This window comes from Hordeum vulgare, chromosome 1H (assembly GCF_904849725.1).
Source record: "Hordeum vulgare subsp. vulgare chromosome 1H, MorexV3_pseudomolecules_assembly, whole genome shotgun sequence".
In the NCBI taxonomy this organism is placed as follows: Eukaryota; Viridiplantae; Streptophyta; class Magnoliopsida; order Poales; family Poaceae; genus Hordeum; species Hordeum vulgare.
This window is the reverse complement of record NC_058518.1, coordinates 504,444,622-504,462,000: the sequence shown is the minus strand read 5'-3', so window position 1 is coordinate 504,462,000 and position 17,379 is coordinate 504,444,622.

Below are 17,379 nucleotides of genomic sequence, written 5' to 3'. Positions count from 1 at the left end.
AAAGACTTCCACGATGAACCCGACGGCTAACAGACGGGCGACTTCCTCTCCAATCGCCTTCCGTCGTTCCTCGTTAAACCGGCGGAGGTATTGTTGAACAGGTTTGCATTTTGGGTCAATATTAAGATGGTGCTCAGCGAATTCTCTCGGTACACCCGGCACGTCAAAGGGTTTCCATGCGAAGATGTCCCGATTCTCACGGATGAATTCGATGAGCGCGCTTTCCTATTTGGGGTCCAGACCCGTCCCAATGGTAAACTGCTTGGATGAATCGCCGGGGACGAAATCGACTGTCTTCATGTCATCCGTTGGTTTGAACTTGAGGGGCGACTCGGAGTCTGTAGTCGGTTTCTTGAGTGGTGTCATGTCTGCCGGGTCAACATTGGCCTGGTGGTTTTTGAGCTCTTCCGCCGCGCAGGCGACTTCCGCGTAGGCTGCGTCTCCTTCCTCACACTCTTTTGCAATCCTTCTATCCCCGTCGACCGTGATAGGCCCTTTAGGGCTAGGCATTTTGAGCTTGAGGTAGACGTAGCATGGGCGGGCCATGAAGCGAGCATAAGCCGGTCGTCCGAACAGCGCATGGTACGTGCTTCTTAATTTGACCACCTCGAAAACCAGAGGTTCCGACCTGTAGTTCTGTGTAGTTCCAAATGCTACTGAAAGCCTGACTCGGCCAATCAGATAAGCGGATTTGCCCGGGACGATGCCGTGGAAAACTGTGGTCGAAGGCATCAAGTCCTTCTCTAATAGATTCATCCTCCGGAAGGTGTCGAAGTATAGGATATTAATGCTGCTGCCGCTATCCATTAGTACCTTCGATAGAGTGTAACCCGCCACTTGGGGAGCCACGACCAAGGCCAGGTCGCCCGGGTTATCTATTCTCGGCGGGTGATCCTCTCTGCTCCATGTTATGGTCTGTTCGGACCAGTGGAGATATCTGGGAACTGCCGGCTCAATTACGATGTACGCCCGGTGATTTACCTTTTTATCACGTCTGCAAGCATTAGTGGTGAAAACATGATATTGCCCATTACTTAGCTGTTTAGGATTGTTGCGGAAGCCCCCATGGTCATCCTGGTCCTGAGGAGCCCCCTGCGGGGGTTGCTGCTGGAAGACTCCCGGCGGGTTGTATCGCCGGTGGTGGTGTACCGGGTACTGGCCGCCGCCTGGCTGCGGCCCCCCCTGGGCCTCCTGTTCGGGAAAACCGCCGAAGGGGTTGTGCCTTTGGTTGGGCGCGGCGAGTTGGTCTTGGCGACGGTTCGGGTCTTCGCTCTGGCTCTTCTTGATTGCCTCGGCCCGAAACTCCCGCATCACGAAGCAGTTCTCCCAGGAGTGACCCGCCGGGCCATCGGTCGTGGCGTGGTGCGGGCAAGGGCCTTTGAGTAGTTCTTCGTAGTTGCGCGGTCTTTTCCCGCTGAAGCCTCGATTCTTCTTTTTGCCGTCGTTGGCATTGGTGTTGGCAACCAGATCCGAGGGCTCCTCATGCGGCCTACGTTTGCCGTTGGTCCCCTGGTTATGACGGTTGCGGCCCTGGAGGCGGGCATGCTTATTCGTTGGATCGCCCTTCTTGGGCGAGCTACCCTTGCCGTCTTCGCCGGGATCCTTGGTATCGTCGGCTTCGGCGTACCTAGTGAGGGTATCCATCAGCTCGCCCATATCCTGAACTTTCCGTTTGAGTCGCCCTAGCTTCTGGACCAGCGGTTCGTAGTGGCAGTTGTGCTCGAGGATGAGCACGGCTTGCGCTGCCGTGATGCCATCCGATGAATGGATAATTTCTGCGACTCGCCGCGACCAATGATGCGTCGACTCATCCGGGCGTTGCACGCAGTGTTGTAAGTCGACGATTGTCATCGGCCGTTTACAGGTTCCCCGGAAGTTTTTGATAAAACGCTCTTTTAACTCGGCCCAGGACTGTATAGAGTTGGGGGGTAAATTTTTTAACCAGGTGCGTGCCGATCCTTCGAGCATCATGGTGAAATATTTGGCGCAAACCGCCTCGTTTACGTCGAGCATGTCCATGGCGATCTCATAGCCCTCAATCCAAGATGTCGGTTCGAGATCTGGTGTGTAGTTCGGCACCTTTCTTGGTCCTTTGAAATCCTTGGGCATTCTTTCGTTTCGAAGGGCCAGGGACAAGCAGGGCACCCCGACTCGCCCTCCGGTCCCCACGGGAGGAGTCTGAGCCTCCTGAGTGTTGGGTGGGCCTCTGCCCGGCGGGTCCCGCTCGGGCGGGTTGTCCTGCGGGGGGTGTCGCAGGGTGCTGTTCACGGCCAGCTGATCCTTCGGCCAACCCCTGGTATAGCTCGCCTGGGGGGTGGAGTGCAATCGCTCGGGGCTGTGTGAGAACTGCGCGTTTTGTACCACTGCTGTTTTCAACATCTCGATGGCGTTCCTTGCTTCGATCTCAGCTGGGGTGTTGCCGTGGATCGGGAGGGACTCCAGATGGCGAGTTGCGGCGAGCACGTTATCCACCGGGTTAGAGAAGTGGCCTCGGGGGGTGCGGAACCGAGGAATTTGACCCTCAATCGGCTGAATCGGCGGGTTAGGAGGGCGGCCCATCCCTCCTGCTGGAGCGGCTCCCGTCCCGGGCGTCTGGGGAGTGTCGAACAGGCGAGTCGGATTGAGATCATGGGGTAGGCGTCCTTGGTGCCTCCACTGATGGACAGCATCGGATGCGCGCTGCTGTCTTTCGAGCCGCCAATTGTCGGTGCTCAACCGCATCCTTTCGGCCGTAATCTGGGCCTGTCGAGTTTCCATCCTGGCGGACTCTGTCTCAGCATCCTGATGGGCCTTTGCCACCGCCTCCCTCAGTTTTGCTAGCTCCGCATTTATCTCCCCCTGGTTCTCCGGCGTGAGGGGGGTTGACATTAGCCTGGTGATTTCCGCCGCTAACTCCACTAGGACTGCTGACGCGCTTCTGGACGTCCCGCCGGTTCCGTCGCCCCCGGCGGGGTTTGGCGCGGGTTGAGTCGCCCCAACCATGTAGATGGCGATCTGGCGACGGGTTCGATCAAGGATTTCCGGATCCATGGCCAATGACAAGCCCCCAAGACCGTCTCCGTGGAGGGACTGTATGGAATTGGACTCACCCATGGATGACTCGTCGTCAGAGTTGACGGGGGTGACCTCCGGAGCCGCCGTGCGCTCTGGTTCCTCCGATCCCTGTGTGAAGCCCACCAAGACCGGGCGGGTCAGTTTCCGGGTTATGACTGGGCGGACGTACCTGGCCGGCTCGACGATGTCGGAGGAGGTGTCCGGCTCAGGAACGGGTGACCCGATCATGCCGATGAAGATGTTGACCTTGCCGAAGGGGACCCTGTAGCCTGATTCGAGAGAATTTGCTTCAGGTCCCCATTGCCTGTTGTCGATGTAGGCTATGCCGCGTCGGCTCCAAGTCATGAGCGCCGCCGCATAACTCCCAGACCCTGGTAGGGCTCCCTTTGAGAACTCAACTCCACCGTGCGCTTGCCCCACGGTGGGCGCCAACTGTCGTGGTTTTGTCACGGCAGATGTCCTCGTGAAAGGACTTAGTACTGGAGCCATCGCACCTTGGTGGCGACTCAAAGGGGTTAAGCGGGAGAGACACGGCGATTTACCCAGGTTCGGCCCCTCGAGAAGAGGTAATAGCCTACGTCCTGCTTTGTGTGTATTGATATGGATTCGATTACAAGGAAGGCGTAACTCGCCCTAACCTAGCACTCGATGATTTCTAACCTCCCTCTCCCCCTCCAGACTCGCCTTTATATATAGGTCGAAGCCTTAGGGTTTACAAGAGTCCCAGCCGGTTTACAAATCGTGACCACCGCGGTCTCTAAGTCGCCGTCTTGCGAACCCGGAGTCCTTCCACAAATCATAACCATCCTGTAATTTCAACCGCCCGGACAGAGGCCCAACTAGCTTTAAGGGATGAATCGCCTTAACAGTGACCCGGCCCATATTCGGCGGGTCATAACTCCAGGCAATATGCCCAACAATCGGCGTCATCTGTCCAAACAAAATGGTCAGATTTCTTTAGCAATTGATAACGGGGAATAGCTTTTTCTCCCAGGCGGCTTATGAAGCGACTTAAGGCCGCAATACGACCCGCCATCCGTTGGACTTGATTAACATTCGCTGGCTTCCCAAGGGAGGTAACCGCTTCGATCTTGTCCGGGTTAGCTTCGATGCCGCGCTCAGACACCAGGAAGCCCAACAAATTCCCTACAGGAACACCAAAGACACACTTGGTGGGATTCAGCTTCATCTGATATACCCGCAGATTATCAAAAGTTTCCTTGAGATCTTCCAATAGTGTTTCCCTCCTGTGGGTTTTAACCACAATGTCATCGACATAGGCATGGACGTTGCGTCTAATTTGGCCATGGAGGCAATTTTGGATGCAGCGCTGATAAGTCGCCCCTGCACTCTTGAGTCCGAATGGCATGGACACATAGCAAAAAGCCCCAAAGGGGATTATAAAAGCTGTTTTCTCTTGATCTTCCACGGCCATCTTGATTTGGTGATATCCAGAATAAGCATCCAGGAAGCACAAACGTTCGCATCCCGCCACTGAATCAATAATTTGGTCGATGCGGGGAAGAGCGAAAGGATCCTTTGGACAAGCTCTGTTAAGGTCTGTGTAATCAATGCACATACGGAAGATACCATTCTTCTTGAGCACCAAGACCGGGTTAGTCAACCATTTGGGGTGGAAGACCTCTACGATGAATCCGGCGGCCAAGAGACGGGCAACCTCCTCCCCGATTGCCTTGCGTCGTTCCTCATTGAACCTACGAAGATATTGCTGGATAGGTTTTGCCTTTGGGTCAACATTAAGATGGTGCTCAGCGAATTCTCTCGGCACACCAGGCATGTCAGAAGGTTTCCATGCAAAGATGTCCCGATTCTCACGGATGAATTCGATGAGCGCGCTTTCCTATTTGGAATCTAGACCCGTCCCAATAGTGAATTGCTTGGTTGAGTCGCGAGGGACGAAATCCACCGTTTTAGTGTCATCTGTTGGCTTGAACTTGAGGGGCGGCTCAGTGTCTGTCGTTGGCTTTTTTAGGGGTGACATATCAGCCGGATCAACATTGGCCTGGTGCTATTTGAGCTCCTCCGCAGCACAGGCGACTTCTGCGTAAGCCGCATCCCCTTCTTCACATTCTCTTGCAATCCTCCTATCACCATCAACCGTGATGGGTCCTTTAGGGCCAAGCATCTTGAGTTTAAGGTAAACATAGCATGGGCTAGCCATGAACCGGGCGTAAGCCGGCCGCCCAAACAGCGCATGATAGGGGCTTTTTAACTTGACCACCTCAAACATCAGCGACTCACTCCTGTAATTAGATGTTGTTCCAAATGCAACTGTGAGCCTGACTCAGCCTATGGGGTACGCTGATTTGCCTGGGGCGATCCTGTGGAATACCGTGGTTGAGGGCATCAAATCTTTCTCCAATAGGTTCATCCTTTGGAAAGTGTCGAAGTACAAAATGTTGATGTTGCTGCCACCATCCATCAGTACCTTCGACAAGGTATATCCCCCAACTTGGGGAGCCATGACCAACGTTAAGTCGCCGGGATTATCAACTCTTGGCGGGTGATCCTCCCTACTCCATGATATGGTCTACTCGGACCAGTGGAGGTATCTAGGGAGGGCCGGCTCAGACACACTGTACGCTCGGTGACTCACCTTTTTATCACGCCTGCAAGCATTGGTGGTGAAAACGTGGTACTGCCCATTGCTTAACTGCTTGGGATTGTTGCGGAAGCCGCCATTATCATCCTGCCCCTGCGAAGCCCCCTGTGGGGGTGGTTGCTGAAAAACTCCAGGTGGGTTATACCGTCGTTGGTGATGCACCGGATACTGGCCGCTGCTTGGCTGCGAGCCACCCTGAGCCCCAGGTTCGGGGAAACTGTCGAAGGGGTTCCGGCGTTGATTGGGTGCGCCAAACTGTTCATGCCGTTGGTCCGGGTCACCGCTTTGCCCTTTTTTGATTGCCTCCGCCCGAAACTCCCGAATCACGTAACAGTCCTCCCAGGAATGAGTCGCCGGTCCGTCTGCCATGGCGTGGTGCGGGCAGGGGCCCTTGAGTAACTCATTATAGGGACAACGGTAATGCCTCCCTTCTTAGGCATGCAATGCACCGGACTTACCCAATCGCTATGAGCAACAGGATAACTAATACCTGCCTCCAAGAGCTTTAGTATTTCTTTTCTTACTACCTCTTTCATCTTAGGATTCAATCTTCTTTGATGATCAGCAACTGGTTTGAAATCAGGATCAGTTTTAATCTTGTGCTGGTATAGAGTGGGACTAATGCCCTTAAGATTATCAAGAGTATATCCAATAGCAGCACAGTGCTTCCTCAAAGTTTTTAGTAGCTTCTTTTCTTCATGCTCTGAGAGGCTAGCACTAATAATAACAGGATATATCTCTTTTTCATCAAGATAAGCATACTTAAGAGTATCAGGCAATTGTTTAAGCTCGAATACAAGATCACCCTTTGGTGGGGGCGGATCCCCAGGCAGTTCAACATGCAGATTATTCTTAAGGATAGGATAATGTTCTAAGACAACTCTATCTATCTCATCCCTTTCATCCATATGCATATCATTTTCATGCTCAAGCAAGTATTGCTCTAAGGGATCGGTAGGAGGCATGACAATAGAAGCTAAGGCAATAGTTGCATCCCTACTGGGCAACTCTTTTTCATGAGGTTGTCTACCAAACTTGGAGAAATTGAACTCATGTGACACACCTTCAAAGCCAACAGTGACAGTTTTCTTCTCACAATCAATATGAGCATTGACGGTATTAAGGAAGAGTCTGCCAAATATGATGGGACAAAAGCTATCTTGGGTGGTAGCAAGAACGAGGAAATCAGCAGGATACTTCGTTTTACCACACAAGACTTCAACATCCCTAACAATTCCCACACGGCAGATAGTATCTCTATTGGCAAGATGAATAGTGACACCAATAGGCTATGTCTCAATAGGTGCAATCTCATCTTTCATTTCATCATATAAGGATTGAGGTATTGCACTAACACTAGCACCCATGTCACATAAACCATGATAGCAATGATCTCCTATCTTAACAGAAACAACAGGCGTGCCAACAACAGGCCTATGTTTGTCTCTAGCGTGAGGTTTAGCAATTCTAGCAGCATCTTCACAGAAGTGAATACTATGTCCCTCAACATCGTCGGACAAAAGATCTTTGATAATAGCAATGCTAGGTTCAACTCTAATTTGCTCAGGGGGTGTAGGTGTTCTAATGTAGCCTCTACGTATAACAGATGAAGCTTTAGAATGATCCTTTATCCTAACAGGGAAACATGGTTTCTCAATGTATGCACCGGGAACAACGGGATCATTATAGACAATGACTCTCTCTTCAACTCGATTGGGTTTAACTACATTGACTTCTAAAGGAGGATGGTATTTAAACCACTTCTCTTTGGGGAGATCAACATGAGCAGCAAATGATTCACACAATGAAGCTACTATCTCAGAGTCAAGTCCATACTTAGCGCTAAAGTCACAAAAAGTATTTGTTTCAACAAAGGATTTAACGCAATCAAACTGGAAATTCATACCTGACTCCTTACCTTCTTCAAGGTCCCAATCTTCAGAGTTGCGTTTAATTCTCTCCAATAAATTCCATTTGAAGTCAATATCTCACTTCATAAAAGAACCGGTACAAGAAGTATCAAGCATGGTGCGATCATCATGAGAAAGCCGAGCATAAAAGTTCTGAATGATAATTTCTCTCGAGAGCTCATGATTGGGGCATGAATATAACATTGATTTAAGCCTCCCCCAAGCTTGAGCGATGCTTTCTCTGTCACGAGGCCAAAAATTATAAATATAATTCCGATCACGATGTACTAAATGCATAGGATAAAACTTTTGATCCAGTATCATCACATAGCCTATACCATGTCAACGCCTTATCCTTCAAAGATAAAGGAAATACCTTCTTCTTGACCTCATCCTCGGGCAAACCTGAAAGCTTAAATAAACCACAAACTTCATCTACATAGATTAGACGCAAGTCTGGATGTGATGTTCCATCTCCTGTAAAAGGATTAGCCAGCAGTTTCTCAAGCATACCCGAAGGAAATTCAAAGCAAATATTTTCAGTAGGTGCAACAGGTTGAGGAGCAACTATTTGTGCTTCTGTTCGAGGTGAAGATACCCCGAACAAGCCCCTCAAAGGATTAGTATCCATAGTGACAAGTGACAATGAATTTCAGCACACTATATGAATGTTTCCTTACCAAGTTCCACTTACCAAAGGCGCTTCACTCCTCGGCAACGATGCCAGAAAAGAGTCTTGATGACCCACAAGTATAGGGGATCAATCGTAGTCCTTTCGATAAGTAAGAGTGTCGAACCCAACGAGGAGCAGAAGGATCTGACAAGTGGTTTTCAGCAAGGAAGTATGTGCAAGCACTGAAATTATCGATAACAAGTAGTGGTGTGGTGAGATGATTCGTAGCAAGCAACAAGTAACAAAAGTAGCAACGGTGCAGCAAAGTGACACAATCCTTTTTGTAGCAAGGGACAAGCCTGGACAAAGTCTTATAGGAGGAAAAACGCTCCCGAGGACACACCGGAATTTCTGTCATGCTAGTTTTCATCATGTTCATATGATTTGCGTTCGTTACTTTGATAGTTTGATATGTGGGTGGACCGGCGCTTGGGTACTGCCCTTACTTGGACAAGCATCCCACTTATGATTAACCCCTCTCGCAAGCATCCGCAACTACGAAAGAAGAATTAAGACAAAGTCTAACCATAGCATTAAACTAGTGGATCCAAATCAGCCCCTTACGAAGCAACGCATAAACTAGGGTTTAAGCTTCTGTCACCCTAGCAACCCATCATCTACTTACTACTTCCCAATGCCTTCCTCTAGGCCCAAATAATGGTGAAGTTTTATGTAGTCGACGTTCACATAACACCACTAGAGGAAAAACAACATACAACACATCAAAATATCGAACGAATACCAAATTCACATGACTACTATTAGCATGACTTATCCCTTGTCCTCAGGAACAAAAGTAACTACTCACAAAGCATAATCATATTCATGACCAGAGAGGTAATGAGTAGCATCAAGGATTTGAACATAAACTCTTCCACCAAATAATCCAACTAGCATCAACTACAAGGAGTAATTAACACTACTAGCAACCTTACAAGTACCAATCGGTGTCGTGAGACGGAGATTGGTTACAAGTGATGAACTAGGGTTTGGAGATGAGATGGTGTTGATGAAGATGTCGATGGTGACGAGTCTCCTACGATGAGAGGAGTGTTGGTGATGACTATGGCGACGATTTCCCCCTCCGGGAGGGAAGTTTCCCCGGCAGGATCGTCCTGTCGAAGCTCTAGATTGGTTTTGATCAAGTTCCGCCTCGTGGCGGCGGAGAATCCACGAAAAAGCTCCCTTCTGATTTTTTTTCTGGACGAAACCCTTCATATAGCAAAAGATGAGCGCCGGAGGGGCAACAGGGGGCCCACAAGCCCTCCAGCCCCGGCCAGGGGGTAGGCCGCGCCTGGCAGGCTTGTGGCCTCCAGGTGGCGCCCCTCTGGTACCTCTTCCGCCCAGTATTTTTTATATATTCCCAAAAAATTCCACGTTTATTTTCACGGCTTTTGGAGTTGCGCAGAATAGGCATCTCAAACTTGCTCCTTTTTCAGGCCAGAATTCCAGCTGCCGGCATTCTCCCTCTTCATGTAAACCTTGCAAAATAAGAGAGAAAAGGCATAAGTATTGTACCTCGAAGTGTAATAACTTCCCAAAAAGCGATAAATATCAACATGAAAGCATGATGCAAAATGGACGTATCAATTAGCAGTTGAGTTGTCAATTCAACCACATTGAAAGACTTAGTATCTGCAGCGAAGTATCAGTAGCAAAGTAGTGTGATAGCAACAGTAGCAACGGTAATAGTAGCAGTAGTGACAGCAGTAGCGGTAATAGTAGTAGCAGTGACAGCAGTGACAGCAGTAGCAACAGAGTAAGAGTAGTAGCAGCGACAGCAATAGGAGCTAAGTAACGTAGCAAGGACCAATAGGAAAAACTCGTAGGCATTGGATCAGTGATGGATAATTATGCCGGATGATATTCATCATGCAACAGTTGTAGCACGGAGAGATATGTAACTAGCTCCAATTCGTCAATGTAATGTAGGCATGCATTCCGTATGTAGTCATACGTGCTTAGGGAAAAGAACTTGCATGACATCTATTGTCCATCCCTCTCGTGGCAGCGGGGTCCTAATGGAAACTATGGGATATTAAGGTTCTCCTTTTAATAGAGAACCGGAAGAAAGCATTAGCACTTAGTGAATACATGAACTCCTCATACTATGGTCATCTCCAGGAGTGGTTCCGGCTATTGTCACTCCGGGGTTGCCGGGTCATAACACATAGTCGGTGACTACAACTTGCAAGATAGGATCAAGAACACACATATATTGACGAGAACATAATAGGTTCAGATCTGAAATCATGGCACTCAGGCCCTAGTGACAAGCATTAAGCATGGAAAAGTAGTAGCAACATCAATCTCAGAACATATTGGATATTAGGGATCAATCCCCATCAAAACTAACTCGATTACATGATAGATCTCATCCAATTCATCACCGTCCAGCAAGCCTACGATGAGATTACTCACGAACGATGAAGAGCATCAAGGAATTGGCGATGAAGGAAGGTTGGTGATGATGATGGCGATGATCTCCCCTCTCCGGAGCCCAGAACAGACTCCAGATCTGCCCTCAAGAGGAAGAACAGGTGGTGGCGGCGCCTCCGTATCGTAAAACGCAATGAACTCTTCTCCTTGATTTTTTCCGGACAAAAGGGACTAAATAGAGCTGGAATTGGAGGTGGTGGAGCTCCGTGGGCCCCACAAGCCTGCTAGGCATGGCCAGGGGGGCGCGCCTGGTGGGCTTGTGGGATCCTCGCTCCACTCCTCCGGTTGATTCTGGCGCCATTATTTTTTATATATTCCACAAAAAATCCTCATAAATTTCTAGGTCATTCCGAGAACTTTTATTTCTGTGCAAAAACTACACCATGGCAATTCTGCTGAAAACAGCGTTAGTCCGGGTTAGTTCCATTCAAATCGTGCAAATTAGAGTCCAAAACAAGGGCAAAAGAGTTTGGAAAAGTAGATACGACGGAGACGTATCAACTCCCCCAAGCTTAAAGCCTTGCTTGTCCTCAAGCAATTCAGTTGACAAACTGAAAGAGACAAAAGAAAAACTTTTACGAACTCTGTTTGATCTTGTTATTGCAATTATGTCTAACTCATATTCAGATTTTCAGCAAGATCATAAGCAAACCACATAAGAATGACATCTCGGTCTCATGGTAAACTCATATCAATGGCATAATCAACTAGCGAGCAATAATAATGAGTTTCAAATGTCAACACTTCAATCAAGACAATCATGAAGCAGTATGAACACATGGTATCTCGCTAGCTCTTTCTGAGACTGCAAAACATAAATGCAGAGCACCTTCAAAGACCAAGGGCTGACTGAACATTGCAATTCATGGCAAAGAAGATCCAGTCACAGTCATACTCAATAACAATTAAAAGCAAAGCATAAGAATGACGGAGGTGCTCTCTAATTGGTGCTTCTATAAGAAGAGGATGACTCAATAGAAACATAAATAGATAGGCCCTTCGCAGAGGGAAGCATTGATTTGGAGAGGTGCGAGAGCTCAAGCTTTTGAAGACAGAGATAAATAATTTTGGGTGGCATGCTTTCATTGTCAACGCAATGACTAAGACTTTTCACCATCTTCCATGCTACACATACTATAGGCGGTTCCCAAACAGAAAAGTAAAGTTTTGACTCCCCCACCACCGATCAATCACACTCCACGGCTAGCCGAATACTCGGGTGCCGTCCATACCAACAACAATCTAGGGGGAGTTTTGTTTGCAATTATCTTTTCGATTTGACCATGGAACTGGGCATTCCAATTACCGGCCCCTTTCTCGTGAATGATAGTGAATAAACACATATCAAGGATAACACGCCTAACATGGAAGATATTGATCGCCCCTTGTCACCACATGAGCGGTTAGGGCATGCAAAACAGATTATTTCTTGAAGATTTAGAGAGTGGCACATGCAAATGTACTTGGAACGGCAGGTAGATACCGCATATAGGTAGGTATGGTGGACTCATATGGAACAACTTTGGGTTTATGGAAGTGGATGCACAAGCAGTATTCCTGCTTAGTACAAGTGAAGGCTAGCAAAAGACTGGGAAGCGATCAACTAGAGAGCGACAACAGTTGTCAAAAAGCATTGAAATTAACCAACATTGAGTGCAAGCATGAGTAGCACATAAATCACCATGAACATGAATATCATAGAGGTTATGTTGATTTTGTTTCAACTACATGCGTGAACATGTGCCAAGTCAAGCCACTTGAATCATTCAAAGGAGGATACCATCCTATCATACTACATCATAATCATCTCGAGATTCATGTTGGCATCCAAGACAAACCATTATAAGCTCCTAGCTAATTAAGCATGGCATCAGAAACTATGGGCGTGTTTGGTAGCCTGCATGGAGGGTGCATGAGGCCAAAAGTTCCCAATCGAACCCACTTTTCGCTGTTTGGTAGAATGCATGAGATCTACTGGACTATGCTCAACTGATGCAAAAAACACCCCTCAGCTATGCTCAACCCAGAACCCCCATCGGGCCGAGCTGGGGTCAGCTATGCTGGCTTCGACCCACCTCTCCCCTCGAACGACCTCCCCCATCCAACCCCACCTCTCCCTCCCAGCCCATTTTCTCTCACGACCTCCCCCACCTCTCCCCTCGAACGACCCTGTCGCTGCCCCCGATCTACCCCGCCACCGCACCCGGTCTACCTCGCCGCCGCCGGTCTACCCCCCGTCGCCCCAGTCTACCCCACCGCCGCCCTCTGTACCTGCCCCGCCCCTGCTCCACCCATGTTGCCTGGTCAACTCATCGCCATCGCCGCCGATCTACCCCACCGCTGCCCCCGGGCTACCTCGCCACCGCTGGTCTATCCCACCGCCACCAGTCCATCCCCCCTACCCCGGTCGCCGCCGATCTACCCCTAGCTCCCTCCCTCAATCCTTCCTGCCTTGTAGATCTCTGCTCAGATTTAGTTTTGTTGATTACTTGTCATGCTGGAAAAAATTGTATGTGAAATGGTGATGTTTATTGTTCGGATTATGTTGAAACGGTGATGTTTATTGCTCGGATTATGTTGAAAAGGTGATGTTTACTGTGATGAGCAGGAGACGCCTTGTGGCTACCAAACACAGTCTGAACTTAGCATGTTTCAAGTCATACATCACTACCAAACAACCACACATGCATGCATACAACATGTCTCCACTTAGCATGTCTCAAAGGGGAACAGCTATGCTAGAATGGGAACAGCTACCAAACACACTCTATGATCTCTAAGTTGTCATTACAAACATGATTTTGTCACAACAAAGCTGAATTAGGAATGATGAGCTAGTCATATTTACAAAAACAAAATAGATCGAGTTCATACCAGCTTTTCTAGGCTCAGTCACTTCATCATATATCGTCATTATCGCTTTTCACTTGCACGACCGAATGATGTGAACAATAATAAGAGTGCACGTGCATTGGACTACGCTGGAATCTGCAAGCAAACACAAAGGAGAAGACAAAGTAATATGGCTCTTCGACAGATAAACAGATATGCATGCGAGAGCCACTAAACATTGTAACCATGGTCTTCTACCTTGACCCAAAGAAAAAGAAAACTATTTAAAGCTCCCAACAAGAAAAAGAAGAACGAGACATCTTTTGGGTTTTCTCAAACTAGACAAACACACGAGAAGAAAGCAAGAAAAAGAAATAAACTAACATGGATTATACAGTGGTAAGGTGTGAACACCGACTAACAAAGTGAAAGCGTAAGCAAGAATATAAAGTCGGTGAGAAACACGTACTCCCCCAAGCTTAGACTTTTGGCCTAAGTTGGTCTACTCCCAAGGATGGTCCGGGCAATAACCAAAATCATAATGGGGGTTGTACAGGAGCGCTGCAGCTACCGCCTGAATAGCTGCCTCACAGAGGCGAGCAGCCTTTGCCTCCCTCTCATACTCCTCTGCCTCTCCTCTGGTTATGTAATATCTCCGTTTTACCTGAAAGTCAAAGAAGGCAGGAGCAGGAAGGGTAATATGGAAAACACGTTGTCGGTTAAATATTAACTGGTATAGGAGGGATTCATTATCCCTCACAAGAAACTGATAGCGTGTCATAGCAACGCGATCAAGGAAAGTTGTATGGAGCGGGGGATCTCCTTCGCGGATGGGTACTCCAAGAAAATTTGCTATGTGAGTGGCATAGATCCCACCAAAGAAATCCCCTTCATTAGCATTATTATTCAGCCTCCTCGCGATTATAGCTCCCATGTTGAAACTTCTATCACCCGTTATTGCGCTCTTAAGAATGCTAAGGTCAGGTGCGCAGAGGTGACAATGCTTAATCTTGTCGTTAATGCATCTACCTATGAAGAGGGCAAAGTAATGCAAGGCAGGAAAATGAATGCTCTCCATGGTAGCCTGCGTAATATCTCTAGTTTCTTCGACAGTTATACTAGAGATAAAATCTCTAACCGAAGACTTAGGAGGATCATTGAGACTACCCCAGTCAGGTATCTTGCAAATTCTATTGAAATCCTCTAAATTCATGGTATACGATTTGTCATAGAGATCAAACAGTACGGATGTGTCACGGCCAGCTGAAAATTTGAATCTACGAACAAAAAAGGCTGTGAGAGTAGTATACTATTCACATTTATCGGAGATGAATTCTTCAAGTCCAACATTGTGAACAAATATGTCAAACTCGTCTTTGAAACCTGCATCAATCATGAATTCATCAGATGGCCATTCACATGGTTGTACCTGTGCGTTCCTCGGTTGGTAAGGATCGGGTTCCTGAATCGCGAGACGGGGACCCCTCTTGCTTGAGGAACCACCATGATAGTTTCTCATGAACATCTTCCTTTTCTCAAATTTTCAGTGACTCAAAGGAAAAGTGAACAAGGCTCAACGAAACTCATAGTAACTCCTCCGACAAGTGCCTAGACGCCATATCACGCATCAAAACTACTTGGGACCAGCTAAAATTAGCATGCAAAGCTCAAGAACAGGGTCACCAAGGCAGCAAAAATACGCGACGTATAAGGCACTAGAGCAAAAACTAATTGGACCAATGGAGGAGTCACATACCAAGGAGCAATTTCCCCAAAACAGTTTTGTAAATGGGGCTTTGCACAAGGAGATCAAAAATCGCAGCAAGAAGAGCAAGAACACGGGTTTGAGCTGCGAAATGATTTTTTTCTGGAGGTAGGAGAAGGAGATGGGAGATGGAAAAGGTGGAGGGGGGACGCGTGGGCCCCACAAGCCTGGTAGGCGCGACCAGGGGGTGCCCGCACCTCCTGGGCTTGTGGCCCACTAGTGCATCCCCCTGACTAGCTCTCTGTCTCGGAATTTTTCAAAAATTCCAGAAAAAATCATACTTGATTTTCAGGACATTCGGAGAACTTTTATTTTCGGGACACTTTTCTACGGGACGCAAGAAGGAGAAAACAGGAAAAACTAAAGCTAAATCTATCATTTTTCTTCTAAGCAACCGAAGGTGAAAGCTTGGAACAGAGGGTTTTGACTCCTCGATTCATCCATCCCATGGTCATCGAAAGAAATCCGTCAATGAGGTTGATCAAGTCTCCTTGACAAACTTTTTTCGAATCGCATAAAAAAGAACGGAGAATTTCCGAATAGTCACTAGGTTACCTCAATGGGGATGTGCATATCCCCAACAAGCAAATCATACTTCATCTTAACAGTAGGGATAGGGCATTCGAAGCTCCCAATAAGAATCTATGAAGTTTTTTCAATAGCGTTGATGCAATGTACCCGATATTGTTTCTTTGGAAAGTGCACCGTATGCTCCTTACCATTGACATGGAAAGTGACATTGCCTTTGTTGCAATCAATAACAGCCCCTGCAGTGTTTAAAAAGGGTCTTCCAAGGATGATCGCCATGGCATCATCCTCGGGAATATCCAGAATAACAAAGCCTGTTAAGATATTAACGTTAGCAACCACAATAGGAACATCCTCGCAAATGTCGACAGGGAAAGCAATTGATTTGTCGGCCATTTGCAGAGAGATTTCAGTGGGTGTCAACTTATCCAGTTCAAGCCTACGATAAAGAGAGAGAGAGGCATAACACTAACACCAACTCCAAGATCGCATAAAGCGGTCCTAACATAATTGCCTTTAATGGAGCAAGGTATAGTGGGCACTCCGGGATCACCTAGTTTCTTAGGAGTTCCACCCTTGAAGGTGTAATTAGCAAGCATGGTGAAAATATCAACCTTAGGTATCCTCCTCTTATTAGTCACAATATCTTTCATGTACTTGGCATAGGGAGACATTTTGAGAAAGACATGTCTAATCATTTCAACAAATCGCTCAAAATCCTCATCATCCTTTTTCTTGGATGGTTTGAGAGGAAAGGGCATGGGTCTGTGAACCCATGGTTCCCTTTCTTTACCATGCTTCCTAGAAATGAAGTCATTCTTATCGTATCTCCTATTCTTAGGTTGTGGATTATCTCCACATCCTTATCATTGCTAGGTTGAGCATCAACATGAACACCACTATCGATATTATCATTAGGCTCATGTTCATCACCAGATTGTGTTTCAGCATCAGAAACAGAGACATCGTTTGGATTCTCAGGTGTAACAGCAACAGGGTTGCTAGCATGCAAGTTCCTATCATCTTTCTTCTTCTTCCTAGGATGACTAGGTGCATCAGTGCTAACTCCTTGAGAATCTTGTTCAATTCTCTTACGATGACCCTCAGGATACAAAGGTTCCTGGGTCATTCTACCGCCTCTAGTGACGACTCTAACAGAATTGTCATTCAACTCATTGAGCAAGTCATTTTGAGCCTTAAGTACTTGTTCTACCTGAGTAGTGACCATAGAGGCATGTTTACTCAACAGCTTAAGATCATTGACGTTTCTGTCCACACAAGTACTTAAATGACTAAGCATACGAGTATTCTGTTCCAATTGTCTGCTAACATAATCATTGAAACTTTGTTGTTTGGCAACAAAGTTATCAAATTCATCCAAGCATAAGCTAGTAGGTTTATCAAAAGGAATATCACTCTCACTGAATCTATGCAGAGAATTTACCTCTACTATCTATGTCGGGTTATCAATACCATGGATCTCTTCGATAGGTGGTAGATTTTTGACATCTTCAGATTTAATGCCTTTCTCTTTCATAGATTTCTTAGCTTCTTG